Here is a 17,283-nt window from a genome sequence, read left to right on the forward strand (position 1 = left end):
CGCTAAGTCCAGGAAGATGCTAACTCCAGGAAGACGGTAAGTCCAGGAAGACGCTAAGTCCAGGAAGACGGTAGGTCCAGGAAGACAGTAAGTCCAGGAAGACGGTAGGTCCAGGAAGACAGTAAGTCCAGGAAGACGGTAAGTCCAGGAAGACGGTAGGTCCAGGAAGACGGTAAGTCCAGGAAGACGGTAAGTCCAGGAAGACAGTAAGTCCAGGAAGACGCTAAGTCCAAGAAGACGGTAAGTCCAGGAAGACGGTAAGTCCAGGAAGACAGTAAGTCCAGGACGACGGTAAGTCCAGGAAGACGGTAAGTCCAGGACGACGGTAAGTCCAGGAAGATGGTAAGTCCAGGAAGACGCTAAGTCCAGGAAGACGGTAAGTCCAGGAAGACAGTATTTCCAGGAAGACGGTAAGTCCAGGAAGACGCTAAGTCCAGGAAGACGGTAAGTCCAGGAAGACAGTAAGTCCAGGAAGGCGGTAAGTCCAGGAAGACGCTAAGTCCAGGACGACACTAAGACCAGGAAGACGCTAAGTCCAGGAAGACGCTAAATCCAGGAAGACGGTAAGTCCAGGAAGACGCTAAGACCAGGAAGACGGAAAGTCCAGGAAGACAGTAAGTCCAGGAAGACGCTAAGTCCAGGAAGACGCTAAGAGCAGGAAGAGGCAAAGACCAGGAAGATGCTAAGTCCAGGAAGACGCCAAGTCCAGGAAGACGGTAAGTCCAGGAAGACGGTAATTCCAGGAAGACGTTAAGTCCAGGAAGACGCTAAGTCCAGGAAGACCGTAAGTCCAGGAAGACAGTAAGTCCAGGAAGACGGTAGGTCCAGGAAGACAGTAAGTCCAGGAAGACGGTAAGTCCAGGAAGACGGTAGGTCCAGGAAGACAGTAAGTCCAGGAAGACGGTAGGTCCAGGAAGACAGTAAGTCCAGGAAGACGCTAAGTCCAGGAAGACGGTAGGTCCAGGAAGACAGTAAGTCCAGGAAGATGCTAAGTCCAGGAAGACGGTAAGTCCAGGAAGACGGTAAGTCCAGGAAGACGGTAGGTCCAGGAAGAAAGTAAGTCCAGGAAGACGGTAAGTCCAGGAAGACGGTAGGTCCAGGAAGACAGTAAGTCCAGGAAGACGGTAGGTCCAGGAAGACAGTAAGTCCAGGAAGACGGTAAGTCCAGGAAGATGCTAAGTCCAGGAAGACGGTAAATCCAGGAAGACGCTAAGTCCAGGAAAATGGTAAGTCCAGGAAGACGGTAAGTCCAGGAAGACGGTAGGTCCAGGAAGACGGTAAGTCCAGGAAGTCGGTAAGTCCAGGAAGACAGTAAGTCCAGGAAGACGGTAGGTCCAGGAAGACAGTAAGTCCAGGAAGACGGTAAGTACAGGAAGATGCAAAGTCCAGGAAGACGTTAAGTCCAGGAAGACGTTAAGTCCAGGACGACACTAAGACCAGGAAGACGCTAAGTCCAGGAAGACGCTAAGTCCAGGAAGACGCTAAGTCCAGGACGACACTAAGACCAGGAAGACGCTAAGTCCAGGAAGACGCTAAATCCAGGAAGACGGTAAGTCCAGGAAGACGCTAAGACCAGGAAGACGGTAAGTCCAGGAAGACAGTAAGTCCAGGAAGACGCTAAGTCCAGGAAGACGCTAAGAGCAGGAAGAGGCAAAGACCAGGAAGATGCTAAGTCCAGGAAGACGCCAAGTCCAGGAAGACGGTAAGTCCAGGAAGACGGTAATTCCAGGAAGACGTTAAGTCCAGGAAGACGCTAAGTCCAGGAAGACGGTAAGTCCAGGAAGACCGTAAGTCCAGGAAGACGGTAAGTCCAGGAAGACGGTAGGTCCAGGAAGACGGTAGGTCCAGGAAGACAGTAAGTCCAGGAAGACGCTAAGTCCAGGAAGACGGTAGGTCCAGGAAGACAGTAAGTCAAGGAAGACGGTAAGTCCAGGAAGATGCTAAGTCCAGGAAGACGGTAAGTCCAGGAAGACGGTAAGTCCAGGAAGACAGTAAGTCCAGGAAGACGCTAAGTCCAGGAAGACGGTAAGTCCAGGAAGACGGTAAGTCTAGGAAGACGGTAAGTCCAGGAAGACAGTAAGTCCAGGAAGACGGTAAGTCCAGGAAGACGGTAGGTCCAGGAAGACAGTAAGTCCAGGAAGACGCTAAGTCCAGGAAGACGGTAAGTCCAGGAAGACCATAAGTCCAGGAAGACGGTAAGTCCAGGAAGATGGTAGGTCCAGGAAGACAGTAAGTCCAGGAAGACGGTAAGTACAGGAAGATGCAAAGTCCAGGAAGACGTTAAGTCCAGGAAGACGTTAAGTCCAGGACGACACTAAGACCAAGAAGACGCTAAGTCCAGGAAGACGCTAAGTCCAGGAAGACGCTAAGTCCAGGACGACACTAAGACCAGGAAGACGCTAAGTCCAGGAAGACGCTAAATCCAGGAAGACGGTAAGTCCAGGAAGACGCTAAGACCAGGAAGACGGTAAGTCCAGGAAAACAGTAAGTCCAGGAAGACGCTAAGTCCAGGAAGACGCTAAGAGCAGGAAGAGGCAAAGACCAGGAAGATGCTAAGTCCAGGAAGACGCCAAGTCCAGGAAGACGGTAAGTCCAGGAAGACGGTAATTCCAGGAAGACGTTAAGTCCAGGAAGACGCTAAGTCCAGGAAGACGGTAAGTCCAGGAAGACCGTAAGTCCAGGAAGACGGTAAGTCCAGGAAGACGGTAAATCCAGGAAGACGGTAAGTCCAGGAAGACGCTGAGTCCAGGAAGACGGTAAGTCCAGGAAGATGCCAAGTCCAGGAAGACGGAAAGTCCAGGAAGACGCTGAGTCCAGGAAGACGGTAAGTCCAGGAAGACGGTAAGTCCAGGAAGACGGTAAGTCCAGGAAGACAGTAAGTCCAGGAAGACGCTAAGTCCAGGAAGACGCTAAGTCCAGGAAAGACGGTAAGTCCAGGAAGACGGTAAGTCCAGGAAGACGGTAAGTCCAGGAAGACAGTAAGTCCAGGAAGACGGTAAGTCCAGGAAGACGGTAAGTCCAGGAAGACGCTAAGTCCAGGAAGACGGTAAGACCAGCAAGACGCTAAGTCCAGGAAGACGCTAAATCCAGGAAGACGGTAAGTCCAGGAAGACGCTAAGACCAGGAAGACGGTAAGTCCAGGAAGACAGTAAGTCCAGGAAGACGGTAGGTCCAGGAAGACAGTAAGTCCAGGAAGACGGTAAGTCCAGGAAGACGGTAGGTCCAGGAAGACAGTAAGTCCAGGAAGACGGTAGGTCCAGGAAGACAGTAAGTCCAGGAAGACGCTAAGTCCAGGAAGACGGTAGGTCCAGGAAGACAGTAAGTCCAGGAAGACGGTAAGTCCAGGAAGACGGTAAGTCCAGGAAGACGGTAGGTCCAGGAAGACAGTAAGTCCAGGAAGACGGTAAGTCCAGGAAGACGGTAAGTCCAGGAAGACAGTAAGTCCAGGAAGACGGTAGGTCCAGGAAGACAGTAAGTCCAGGAAGACGGTAAGTCCAGGAAGATGCTAAGTCCAGGAAGACGGTAAATCCAGGAAGACGCTAAGTCCAGGAAAATGGTAAGTCCAGGAAGACGGTAAGTCCAGGAAGACGGTAGGTCCAGGAAGACGGTAAGTCCAGGAAGTCGGTAAGTCCAGGAAGACAGTAAGTCCAGGAAGACGCTAAGTCCAGGAAGACGGTAAGTCCAGGAAGACGGTAAGTCCAGGAAGACAGTAATTCCAGGAAGACGCTAAGTCCAGGAAGACGCTAAGTCCAGGAAGACGGTAAGTCCAGGAAGACGGTAAGTCCAGGAAGACGGTAAGTCCAGGAAGACAGTAAGTCCAGGAAGACGGTAAGTCCAGGAAGACGGTAAGTCCAGGAAGACGCTAAGTCCAGGAAGACGCTAAGACCAGGAAGACGCTAAGTCCAGGAAGAGGCTAACTCCAGGAAGACGGTAAGTCCAGGAAGACGCTAAGTCCAGGAAGACGGTAGGTCCAGGAAGACAGTAAGTCCAGGAAGACGGTAGGTCCAGGAAGACAGTAAGTCCAGGAAGACGGTAAGTCCAGGAAGACGGTAGGTCCAGGAAGACGGTAAGTCCAGGAAGACGGTAAGTCCAGGAAGACAGTAAGTCCAGGAAGACGCTAAGTCCAAGAAGACGGTAAGTCCAGGAAGACGGTAAGTCCAGGAAGACAGTAAGTCCAGGACGACGGTAAGTCCAGGAAGACGGTAAGTCCAGGACGACGGTAAGTCCAGGAAGATGGTAAGTCCAGGAAGACGCTAAGTCCAGGAAGACGGTAAGTCCAGGAAGACAGTATTTCCAGGAAGACGGTAAGTCCAGGAAGACGCTAAGTCCAGGAAGACGGTAAGTCCAGGAAGACAGTAAGTCCAGGAAGGCGGTAAGTCCAGGAAGACGCTAAGTCCAGGACGACACTAAGACCAGGAAGACGCTAAGTCCAGGAAGACGCTAAATCCAGGAAGACGGTAAGTCCAGGAAGACGCTAAGACCAGGAAGACGGAAAGTCCAGGAAGACAGTAAGTCCAGGAAGACGCTAAGTCCAGGAAGACGCTAAGAGCAGGAAGAGGCAAAGACCAGGAAGATGCTAAGTCCAGGAAGACGCCAAGTCCAGGAAGACGGTAAGTCCAGGAAGACGGTAATTCCAGGAAGACGTTAAGTCCAGGAAGACGCTAAGTCCAGGAAGACCGTAAGTCCAGGAAGACGGTAAATCCAGGAAGACGGTAAGTCCAGGAAGACGGTAAATCCAGGAAGACGGTAAGTCCAGGAAAATGCTAAGTCCAGGAAGACGGAAAGTCCAGGAAGACGTTAAGTCCAGGAAGACGGTAAGTCCAGGAAGACAGTAAGTCCAGGAAGACGGTAAGTCCAGGAAGACGCTAAGACCAGGAAAACGGTAAGTCCAGGAAGACAGTAAGTCCAGGAAGACGCTAAGTCCAGGAAGACGCTAAGAGCAGGAAGAGGCAAAGACCAGGAAGATGCTAAGTCCAGGAAGACGCCAAGTCCAGGAAGACGGTAAGTCCAGGAAGACGGTAATTCCAGGAAGACGTTAAGTCCAGGAAGACGCTAAGTCCAGGAAGACCGTAAGTCCAGGAAGACCGTAAGTCCAGGAAGACGGTAAGTCCAGGAAGACGGTAAATCCAGGAAGACGGTAAGTCCAGGAAGACGCTGAGTCCAGGAAGACGGTAAGTCCAGGAAGATGCCAAGTCCAGGAAGACGGAAAGTCCAGGAAGACGTTAAGTCCAGGAAGACGGTAAGTCCAGGAAGACAGTAAGTCCAGGAAGACGGTAAGTCCAGGAAGGCGGTAAGTCCAGGAAGACAGTAAGTCCAGGAAGACGGTAAGTCCAGGAAGACGGTAGGTCCAGGAAGACAGTAAGTCCAGGAAGACGGTAAGTCCAGGAAGACGGTAGGTCCAGGAAGACAGTAAGTCCAGGATGACGGTAGGTCCAGGAAGACAGTAAGTCCAGGAAGACGCTAAGTCCAGGAAGACGGTAGGTCCAGGAAGACAGTAAGTCAAGGAAGACGGTAAGTCCAGGAAGATGCTAAGTCCAGGAAGACGGTAAGTCCAGGAAGACGGTAAGTCCAGGAAGACAGTAAGTCCAGGAAGACGCTAAGTCCAGGAAGACGGTAAGTCCAGGAAGACGGTAAGTCCAGGAAGACGGTAAGTCTAGGAAGACGGTAAGTCCAGGAAGACAGTAAGTCCAGGAAGACGGTAAGTCCAGGAAGACGGTAGGTCCAGGAAGACAGTAAGTCCAGGAAGACGCTAAGTCCAGGAAGACGGTAAGTCCAGGAAGACCATAAGTCCAGGAAGACGGTAAGTCCAGGAAGACGGTAAGTCCAGGAAGGCGGTAAGTCCAGGAAGACAGTAAGTCCAGGAAGACGGTAAGTCCAGGAAGACGGTAGGTCCAGGAAGACAGTAAGTCCAGGAAGACGGTAAGTCCAGGAAGACGGTAGGTCCAGGAAGACAGTAAGTCCAGGAAGACGCTAAGTCCAGGAAGACGGTAAGTCCAGGAAGACCATAAGTCCAGGAAGACGGTAAGTCCAGGAAGACGGTAGGTCCAGGAAGACAGTAAGACCAGGAAGACGGTAAGTCCAGGAAGACGGTAGGTCCAGGAAGACGGTAAGTCCAGGAAGACGGTAAGTCCAGGAAGACAGTAAGTCCAGGAAGACGCTAAGTCCAGGAAGACGCTAAGAGCAGGAAGAGGCAAAGACCAGGAAGATGCTAAGTCCAGGAAGACGCCAAGTCCAGGAAGACAGTAAGTCCAGGAAGACGCTAAGTCCAGGAAGACGGTAAGTCCAGGAAGACCATAAGTCCAGGAAGACGGTAAGTCCAGGAAGACGGTAAGTCCAGGAAGGCGGTAAGTCCAGGAAGACAGTAAGTCCAGGAAGACGGTAAGTCCAGGAAGACGGTAGGTCCAGGAAGACAGTAAGTCCAGGAAGACGGTAAGTCCAGGAAGACGGTAGGTACAGGAAGACAGTAAGTCCAGGATGACGGTAGGTCCAGGAAGACAGTAAGTCCAGGAAAACGCTAAGTCCAGGAAGACGGTAGGTCCAGGAAGACAGTAAGTCAAGGAAGACGGTAAGTCCAGGAAGATGCTAAGTCCAGGAAGACGGTAAGTCCAGGAAGACGGTAAGTCCAGGAAGACAGTAAGTCCAGGAAGACGCTAAGTCCAGGAAGACGGTAAGTCCAGGAAGACGGTAAGTCTAGGAAGACGGTAAGTCCAGGAAGACAGTAAGTCCAGGAAGACGGTAAGTCCAGGAAGACGGTAGGTCCAGGAAGACAGTAAGTCCAGGAAGACGCTAAGTCCAGGAAGACGGTAAGTCCAGGAAGACCATAAGTCCAGGAAGACGGTAAGTCCAGGAAGACGGTAGGTCCAGGAAGACAGTAAGTCCAGGAAGACGGTAAGTACAGGAAGATGCAAAGTCCAGGAAGACGTTAAGTCCAGGAAGACGTTAAGTCCAGGACGACACTAAGACCAGGAAGACGCTAAGTCCAGGAAGACGCTAAGTCCAGGAAGACGCTAAGTCCAGGACGACACTAAGACCAGGAAGACGCTAAGTCCAGGAAGACGCTAAATCCAGGAAGACGGTAAGTCCAGGAAGACGCTAAGACCAGGAAGACGGTAAGTCCAGGAAGACAGTAAGTCCAGGAAGACGCTAAGTCCAGGAAGACGCTAAGAGCAGGAAGAGGCAAAGACCAGGAAGATGCTAAGTCCAGGAAGACGCCAAGTCCAGGAAGACGGTAAGTCCAGGAAGACGGTAATTCCAGGAAGACGTTAAGTCCAGGAAGACGCTAAGTCCAGGAAGACCGTAAGTCCAGGAAGACCGTAAGTCCAGGAAGACGGTAAGTCCAGGAAGACGGTAGGTCCAGGAAGACAGTAAGTCCAGGAAGACGCTAAGTCCAGGAAGACGGTAGGTCCAGGAAGACAGTAAGTCAAGGAAGACGGTAAGTCCAGGAAGATGCTAAGTCCAGGAAGACGGTAAGTCCAGGAAGACGGTAAGTCCAGGAAGACAGTATGTCCAGGAAGACGCTAAGTCCAGGAAGACGGTAAGTCCAGGAAGACGGTAAGTCTAGGAAGACGGTAAGTCCAGGAAGACAGTAAGTCCAGGAAGACGGTAAGTCCAGGAAGACGGTAGGTCCAGGAAGACAGTAAGTCCAGGAAGACGCTAAGTCCAGGAAGACGGTAAGTCCAGGAAGACCATAAGTCCAGGAAGACGGTAAGTCCAGGAAGACGGTAGGTCCAGGAAGACAGTAAGTCCAGGAAGACGGTAAGTACAGGAAGATGCAAAGTCCAGGAAGACGTTAAGTCCAGGAAGACGTTAAGTCCAGGAAGACGTTAAGTCCAGGACGACACTAAGACCAGGAAGACGCTAAGTCCAGGAAGACGCTAAGTCCAGGAAGACGCTAAGTCCAGGACGACACTAAGACCAGGAAGACGCTAAGTCCAGGAAGACGCTAAATCCAGGAAGACGGTAAGTCCAGGAAGACGCTAAGACCAGGAAGACGGTAAGTCCAGGAAGACAGTAAGTCCAGGAAGACGCTAAGTCCAGGAAGACGCTAAGAGCAGGAAGAGGCAAAGACCAGGAAGATGCTAAGTCCAGGAAGACGCCAAGTCCAGGAAGACGGTAAGTCCAGGAAGACGGTAATTCCAGGAAGACGTTAAGTCCAGGAAGACGCTAAGTCCAGGAAGACGGTAAGTCCAGGAAGACCGTAAGTCCAGGAAGACGGTAAGTCCAGGAAGACGGTAAATCCAGGAAGACGGTAAGTCCAGGAAGATGCCAAGTCCAGGAAGACGGAAAGTCCAGGAAGACGCTGAGTCCAGGAAGACGGTAAGTCCAGGAAGACGGTAAGTCCAGGAAGACGGTAAGTCCAGGAAGACAGTAAGTCCAGGAAGACGCTAAGTCCAGGAAGACGCTAAGTCCAGAAAAGACGGTAAGTCCAGGAAGACGGTAAGTCCAGGAAGACGGTAAGTCCAGGAAGACAGTAAGTCCAGGAAGACGGTAAGTCCAGGAAGACGGTAAATCCAGGAAGACGCTAAGTCCAGGAAGACGGTAAGACCAGCAAGACGCTAAGTCCAGGAAGACGGTAAGTCCAGGAAGACCATAAGTCCAGGAAGACGGTAAGTCCAGGAAGACGGTAAGTCCAGGAAGGCGGTAAGTCCAGGAAGACAGTAAGTCCAGGAAGACGGTAAGTCCAGGAAGACGGTAGGTCCAGGAAGACAGTAAGTCCAGGAAGACGGTAAGTCCAGGATGACGGTAGGTCCAGGAAGACAGTAAGTCCAGGAAGACGGTAAGTCCAGGATGACGGTAGGTCCAGGAAGACAGAAAGTCCAGGAAGACGGTAAGTCCAGGAAGACGGTAGGTCCAGGAAGACAGTAAGTCAAGGAAGACGGTAAGTCCAGGAAGATGCTAAGTCCAGGAAGACGGTAAGTCCAGGAAGACGGTAAGTCCAGGAAGACAGTAAGTCCAGGAAGACGCTAAGTCCAGGAAGACGGTAAGTCCAGGAAGACGGTAAGTCTAGGAAGACGGTAAGTCCAGGAAGACAGTAAGTCCAGGAAGACGGTAAGTCCAGGAAGATGGTAGGTCCAGGAAGACAGTAAGTCCAGGAAGACGCTAAGTCCAGGAAGACGGTAAGTCCAGGAAGACCATAAGTCCAGGAAGACGGTAAGTCCAGGAAGACGGTCGGTCCAGGAAGACAGTAAGTCCAGGAAGACGGTAAGTACAGGAAGATGCAAAGTCCAGGAAGACGTTAAGTCCAGGAAGACGTTAAGTCCAGGACGACACTAAGACCAGGAAGACGTTAAGTCCAGGAAGACGCTAAGTCCAGGAAGACGCTAAGTCCAGGACGACACTAAGACCAGGAAGACGCTAAGTCCAGGAAGACGCTAAATCCAGGAAGACGGTAAGTCCAGGAAGACGCTAAGACCAGGAAGACGGTAAGTCCAGGAAGACAGTAAGTCCAGGAAGACGCTAAGTCCAGGAAGACGCTAAGAGCAGGAAGAGGCAAAGACCAGGAAGATGCTAAGTCCAGGAAGACGCCAAGTCCAGGAAGACGGTAAGTCCAGGAAGACGGTAATTCCAGGAAGACGTTAAGTCCAGGAAGACGCTAAGTCCAGGAAGACGGTAAGTCCAGGAAGACCGTAAGTCCAGGAAGACGGTAAGTCCAGGAAGACGGTAGGTCCAGGAAGACGGTAGGTCCAGGAAGACAGTAAGTCCAGGAAGACGCTAAGTCCAGGAAGACGGTAGGTCCAGGAAGACAGTAAGTCAAGGAAGACGGTAAGTCCAGGAAGATGCTAAGTCCAGGAAGACGGTAAGTCCAGGAAGACGGTAAGTCCAGGAAGACAGTAAGTCCAGGAAGACGCTAAGTCCAGGAAGACGGTAAGTCCAGGAAGACGGTAAGTCTAGGAAGACGGTAAGTCCAGGAAGACAGTAAGTCCAGGAAGACGGTAAGTCCAGGAAGACGGTAGGTCCAGGAAGACAGTAAGTCCAGGAAGACGCTAAGTCCAGGAAGACGGTAAGTCCAGGAAGACCATAAGTCCAGGAAGACGGTAAGTCCAGGAAGATGGTAGGTCCAGGAAGACGCTAAGTCCAGGAAGACGGTAAGTACAGGAAGATGCAAAGTCCAGGAAGACGTTAAGTCCAGGAAGACGTTAAGTCCAGGACGACACTAAGACCAAGAAGACGCTAAGTCCAGGAAGACGCTAAGTCCAGGAAGACGCTAAGTCCAGGACGACACTAAGACCAGGAAGACGCTAAGTCCAGGAAGACGCTAAATCCAGGAAGACGGTAAGTCCAGGAAGACGCTAAGACCAGGAAGACGGTAAGTCCAGGAAAACAGTAAGTCCAGGAAGACGCTAAGTCCAGGAAGACGCTAAGAGCAGGAAGAGGCAAAGACCAGGAAGATGCTAAGTCCAGGAAGACGCCAAGTCCAGGAAGACGGTAAGTCCAGGAAGACGGTAATTCCAGGAAGACGTTAAGTCCAGGAAGACGCTAAGTCCAGGAAGACGGTAAGTCCAGGAAGATCGTAAGTCCAGGAAGACGGTAAGTCCAGGAAGACGGTAAATCCAGGAAGACGGTAAGTCCAGGAAGACGCTGAGTCCAGGAAGACGGTAAGTCCAGGAAGATGCCAAGTCCAGGAAGACGGAAAGTCCAGGAAGACGCTGAGTCCAGGAAGACGGTAAGTCCAGGAAGACGGTAAGTCCAGGAAGACGGTAAGTCCAGGAAGACAGTAAGTCCAGGAAGACGCTAAGTCCAGGAAGACGCTAAGTCCAGGAAGACGGTAGGTCCAGGAAGACAGTAAGTCCAGGAAGATGCTAAGTCCAGGAAGACGGTAAGTCCAGGAAGACGGTAAGTCCAGGAAGACGGTAGGTCCAGGAAGACAGTAAGTCCAGGAAGACGCTAAGTCCAGGAAGACGGTAAGACCAGCAAGACGCTAAGTCCAGGAAGACGCTAAATCCAGGAAGACGGTAAGTCCAGGAAGACGCTAAGACCAGGAAGACGGTAAGTCCAGGAAGACAGTAAGTCCAGGAAGACGGTAGGTCCAGGAAGACAGTAAGTCCAGGAAGACGGTAAGTCCAGGAAGACGGTAGGTCCAGGAAGACAGTAAGTCCAGGAAGACGGTAGGTCCAGGAAGACAGTAAGTCCAGGAAGACGCTAAGTCCAGGAAGACGGTAGGTCCAGGAAGACAGTAAGTCCAGGAAGATGCTAAGTCCAGGAAGACGGTAAGTCCAGGAAGACGGTAAGTCCAGGAAGACGGTAGGTCCAGGAAGACAGTAAGTCCAGGAAGACGGTAAGTCCAGGAAGACGGTAGGTCCAGGAAGACAGTAAGTCCAGGAAGACGGTAGGTCCAGGAAGACAGTAAGTCCAGGAAGACGGTAAGTCCAGGAAGATGCTAAGTCCAGGAAGACGGTAAATCCAGGAAGACGCTAAGTCCAGGAAAATGGTAAGTCCAGGAAGACGGTAAGTCCAGGAAGACGGTAGGTCCAGGAAGACGGTAAGTCCAGGAAGTCGGTAAGTCCAGGAAGACAGTAAGTCCAGGAAGACGCTAAGTCCACGAAGACGGTAAGTCCAGGAAGACGGTAAGTCCAGGAAGACAGTAATTCCAGGAAGACGCTAAGTCCAGGAAGACGCTAAGTCCAGGAAGACGGTAAGTCCAGGAAGACGGTAAGTCCAGGAAGACGGTAAGTCCAGGAAGACAGTAAGTCCAGGAAGACGGTAAGTCCAGGAAGACGGTAAGTCCAGGAAGACGCTAAGTCCAGGAAGACGCTAAGACCAGGAAGACGCTAAGTCCAGGAAGATGCTAACTCCAGGAAGACGGTAAGTCCAGGAAGACGCTAAGTCCAGGAAGACGGTAGGTCCAGGAAGACAGTAAGTCCAGGAAGACGGTAGGTCCAGGAAGACAGTAAGTCCAGGAAGACGGTAAGTCCAGGAAGACGGTAGGTCCAGGAAGACGGTAAGTCCAGGAAGACGGTAAGTCCAGGAAGACAGTAAGTCCAGGAAGACGCTAAGTCCAAGAAGACGGTAAGTCCAGGAAGACGGTAAGTCCAGGAAGACAGTAAGTCCAGGACGACGGTAAGTCCAGGAAGACGGTAAGTCCAGGACGACGGTAAGTCCAGGAAGATGGTAAGTCCAGGAAGACGCTAAGTCCAGGAAGACGGTAAGTCCAGGAAGACAGTATTTCCAGGAAGACGGTAAGTCCAGGAAGACGCTAAGTCCAGGAAGACGGTAAGTCCAGGAAGACAGTAAGTCCAGGAAGGCGGTAAGTCCAGGAAGACGCTAAGTCCAGGACGACACTAAGACCAGGAAGACGCTAAGTCCAGGAAGACGCTAAATCCAGGAAGACGGTAAGTCCAGGAAGACGCTAAGACCAGGAAGACGGAAAGTCCAGGAAGACAGTAAGTCCAGGAAGACGCTAAGTCCAGGAAGACGCTAAGAGCAGGAAGAGGCAAAGACCAGGAAGATGCTAAGTCCAGGAAGACGCCAAGTCCAGGAAGACGGTAAGTCCAGGAAGACGGTAATTCCAGGAAGACGTTAAGTCCAGGAAGACGCTAAGTCCAGGAAGACCGTAAGTCCAGGAAGACAGTAAGTCCAGGAAGACGGTAGGTCCAGGAAGACAGTAAGTCCAGGAAGACGGTAAGTCCAGGAAGACGGTAGGTCCAGGAAGACAGTAAGTCCAGGAAGACGGTAGGTCCAGGAAGACAGTAAGTCCAGGAAGACGCTAAGTCCAGGAAGACGGTAGGTCCAGGAAGACAGTAAGTCCAGGAAGATGCTAAGTCCAGGAAGACGGTAAGTCCAGGAAGACGGTAAGTCCAGGAAGACGGTAGGTCCAGGAAGACAGTAAGTCCAGGAAGACGGTAAGTCCAGGAAGACGGTAGGTCCAGGAAGACAGTAAGTCCAGGAAGACGGTAGGTCCAGGAAGACAGTAAGTCCAGGAAGACGGTAAGTCCAGGAAGATGCTAAGTCCAGGAAGACGGTAAATCCAGGAAGACGCTAAGTCCAGGAAAATGGTAAGTCCAGGAAGACGGTAAGTCCAGGAAGACGGTAGGTCCAGGAAGACGGTAAGTCCAGGAAGTCGGTAAGTCCAGGAAGACAGTAAGTCCAGGAAGACGGTAGGTCCAGGAAGACAGTAAGTCCAGGAAGACGGTAAGTACAGGAAGATGCAAAGTCCAGGAAGACGTTAAGTCCAGGAAGACGTTAAGTCCAGGACGACACTAAGACCAGGAAGACGCTAAGTCCAGGAAGACGCTAAGTCCAGGAAGACGCTAAGTCCAGGACGACACTAAGACCAGGAAGACGCTAAGTCCAGGAAGACGCTAAATCCAGGAAGACGGTAAGTCCAGGAAGACGCTAAGACCAGGAAGACGGTAAGTCCAGGAAGACAGTAAGTCCAGGAAGACGCTAAGTCCAGGAAGACGCTAAGAGCAGGAAGAGGCAAAGACCAGGAAGATGCTAAGTCCAGGAAGACGCCAAGTCCAGGAAGACGGTAAGTCCAGGAAGACGGTAATTCCAGGAAGACGTTAAGTCCAGGAAGACGCTAAGTCCAGGAAGACGGTAAGTCCAGGAAGACCGTAAGTCCAGGAAGACGGTAAGTCCAGGAAGACGGTAGGTCCAGGAAGACGGTAGGTCCAGGAAGACAGTAAGTCCAGGAAGACGCTAAGTCCAGGAAGACGGTAGGTCCAGGAAGACAGTAAGTCAAGGAAGACGGTAAGTCCAGGAAGATGCTAAGTCCAGGAAGACGGTAAGTCCAGGAAGACGGTAAGTCCAGGAAGACAGTAAGTCCAGGAAGACGCTAAGTCCAGGAAGACGGTAAGTCCAGGAAGACGGTAAGTCTAGGAAGACGGTAAGTCCAGGAAGACAGTAAGTCCAGGAAGACGGTAAGTCCAGGAAGACGGTAGGTCCAGGAAGACAGTAAGTCCAGGAAGACGCTAAGTCCAGGAAGACGGTAAGTCCAGGAAGACCATAAGTCCAGGAAGACGGTAAGTCCAGGAAGATGGTAGGTCCAGGAAGACAGTAAGTCCAGGAAGACGGTAAGTACAGGAAGATGCAAAGTCCAGGAAGACGTTAAGTCCAGGAAGACGTTAAGTCCAGGACGACACTAAGACCAAGAAGACGCTAAGTCCAGGAAGACGCTAAGTCCAGGAAGACGCTAAGTCCAGGACGACACTAAGACCAGGAAGACGCTAAGTCCAGGAAGACGCTAAATCCAGGAAGACGGTAAGTCCAGGAAGACGCTAAGACCAGGAAGACGGTAAGTCCAGGAAAACAGTAAGTCCAGGAAGACGCTAAGTCCAGGAAGACGCTAAGAGCAGGAAGAGGCAAAGACCAGGAAGATGCTAAGTCCAGGAAGACGCCAAGTCCAGGAAGACGGTAAGTCCAGGAAGACGGTAATTCCAGGAAGACGTTAAGTCCAGGAAGACGCTAAGTCCAGGAAGACGGTAAGTCCAGGAAGACCGTAAGTCCAGGAAGACGGTAAGTCCAGGAAGACGGTAAATCCAGGAAGACGGTAAGTCCAGGAAGACGCTGAGTCCAGGAAGACGGTAAGTCCAGGAAGATGCCAAGTCCAGGAAGACGGAAAGTCCAGGAAGACGCTGAGTCCAGGAAGACGGTAAGTCCAGGAAGACGGTAAGTCCAGGAAGACGGTAAGTCCAGGAAGACAGTAAGTCCAGGAAGACGCTAAGTCCAGGAAGACGCTAAGTCCAGGAAAGACGGTAAGTCCAGGAAGACGGTAAGTCCAGGAAGACGGTAAGTCCAGGAAGACAGTAAGTCCAGGAAGACGGTAAGTCCAGGAAGACGGTAAGTCCAGGAAGACGCTAAGTCCAGGAAGACGGTAAGACCAGCAAGACGCTAAGTCCAGGAAGACGCTAAATCCAGGAAGACGGTAAGTCCAGGAAGACGCTAAGACCAGGAAGACGGTAAGTCCAGGAAGACAGTAAGTCCAGGAAGACGGTAGGTCCAGGAAGACAGTAAGTCCAGGAAGACGGTAAGTCCAGGAAGACGGTAGGTCCAGGAAGACAGTAAGTCCAGGAAGACGGTAGGTCCAGGAAGACAGTAAGTCCAGGAAGACGCTAAGTCCAGGAAGACGGTAGGTCCAGGAAGACAGTAAGTCCAGGAAGATGCTAAGTCCAGGAAGACGGTAAGTCCAGGAAGACGGTAAGTCCAGGAAGACGGTAGGTCCAGGAAGACAGTAAGTCCAGGAAGACGGTAAGTCCAGGAAGACGGTAGGTCCAGGAAGACAGTAAGTCCAGGAAGACGGTAGGTCCAGGAAGACAGTAAGTCCAGGAAGACGGTAAGTCCAGGAAGATGCTAAGTCCAGGAAGACGCTAAGTCCAGGAAAATGGTAAGTCCAGGAAGACGGTAAGTCCAGGAAGACGGTAGGTCCAGGAAGACGGTAAGTCCAGGAAGTCGGTAAGTCCAGGAAGACAGTAAGTCCAGGAAGACGCTAAGTCCAGGAAGACGGTAAGTCCAGGAAGACGGTAAGTCCAGGAAGACAGTAATTCCAGGAAGACGCTAAGTCCAGGAAGACGCTAAGTCCAGGAAGACGGTAAGTCCAGGAAGACGGTAAGTCCAGGAAGACGGTAAGTCCAGGAAGACAGTAAGTCCAGGAAGACGGTAAGTCCAGGAAGACGGTAAGTCCAGGAAGACGCTAAGTCCAGGAAGACGCTAAGACCAGGAAGACGCTAAGTCCAGGAAGATGCTAACTCCAGGAAGACGGTAAGTCCAGGAAGACGCTAAGTCCAGGAAGACGGTAGGTCCAGGAAGACAGTAAGTCCAGGAAGACGGTAGGTCCAGGAAGACAGTAAGTCCAGGAAGACGGTAAGTCCAGGAAGACGGTAGGTCCAGGAAGACGGTAAGTCCAGGAAGACGGTAAGTCCAGGAAGATACTAAGTCCAGGAAGACGTTAAGTCCAGGAAGACGTTAAGTCCAGGAAGACGCTAAGTCCAGGAAGACGCTAAGTCCAGGAAGACGGTAAGTCCAGGAAGACCGTAAGTCCAGGAAGACGGTAAGTCCAGGAAGACGGTAGGTCCAGGAAGACGGTAGGTCCAGGAAGACAGTAAGTCCAGGAAGACGCTAAGTCCAGGAAGACGGTAGGTCCAGGAAGACAGTAAGTCAAGGAAGACGGTAAGTCCAGGAAGATGCTAAGTCCAGGAAGACGGTAAGTCCAGGAAGACGGTAAGTCCAGGAAGACAGTAAGTCCAGGAAGACGCTAAGTCCAGGAAGACGGTAAGTCCAGGAAGACGGTAAGTCTAGGAAGACGGTAAGTCCAGGAAGACAGTAAGTCCAGGAAGACGGTAAGTCCAGGAAGACGGTAGGTCCAGGAAGACAGTAAGTCCAGGAAGACGCTAAGTCCAGGAAGACGGTAAGTCCAGGAAGACCATAAGTCCAGGAAGACGGTAAGTCCAGGAAGATGGTAGGTCCAGGAAGACGCTAAGTCCAGGAAGACGGTAAGTACAGGAAGATGCAAAGTCCAGGAAGACGTTAAGTCCAGGAAGACGTTAAGTCCAGGACGACACTAAGACCAAGAAGACGCTAAGTCCAGGAAGACGCTAAGTCCAGGAAGACGCTAAGTCCAGGACGACACTAAGACCAGGAAGACGCTAAGTCCAGGAAGACGCTAAATCCAGGAAGACGGTAAGTCCAGGAAGACGCTAAGACCAGGAAGACGGTAAGTCCAGGAAAACAGTAAGTCCAGGAAGACGCTAAGTCCAGGAAGACGCTAAGAGCAGGAAGAGGCAAAGACCAGGAAGATGCTAAGTCCAGGAAGACGCCAAGTCCAGGAAGACGGTAAGTCCAGGAAGACGGTAATTCCAGGAAGACGTTAAGTCCAGGAAGACGCTAAGTCCAGGAAGACGGTAAGTCCAGGAAGATCGTAAGTCCAGGAAGACGGTAAGTCCAGGAAGACGGTAAATCCAGGAAGACGGTAAGTCCAGGAAGACGCTGAGTCCAGGAAGACGGTAAGTCCAGGAAGATGCCAAGTCCAGGAAGACGGAAAGTCCAGGAAGACGCTGAGTCCAGGAAGACGGTAAGTCCAGGAAGACGGTAAGTCCAGGAAGACGGTAAGTCCAGGAAGACAGTAAGTCCAGGAAGACGCTAAGTCCAGGAAGACGCTAAGTCCAGGAAGACGGTAGGTCCAGGAAGACAGTAAGTCCAGGAAGATGCTAAGTCCAGGAAGACGGTAAGTCCAGGAAGACGGTAAGTCCAGGAAGACGGTAGGTCCAGGAAGACAGTAAGTCCAGGAAGACGCTAAGTCCAGGAAGACGGTAAGACCAGCAAGACGCTAAGTCCAGGAAGACGCTAAAT

This window comes from Gobius niger (assembly GCF_951799975.1).
Source record: "Gobius niger genome assembly, chromosome: 24".
NCBI classification, from domain to species: domain Eukaryota; kingdom Metazoa; phylum Chordata; class Actinopteri; order Gobiiformes; family Gobiidae; genus Gobius; species Gobius niger.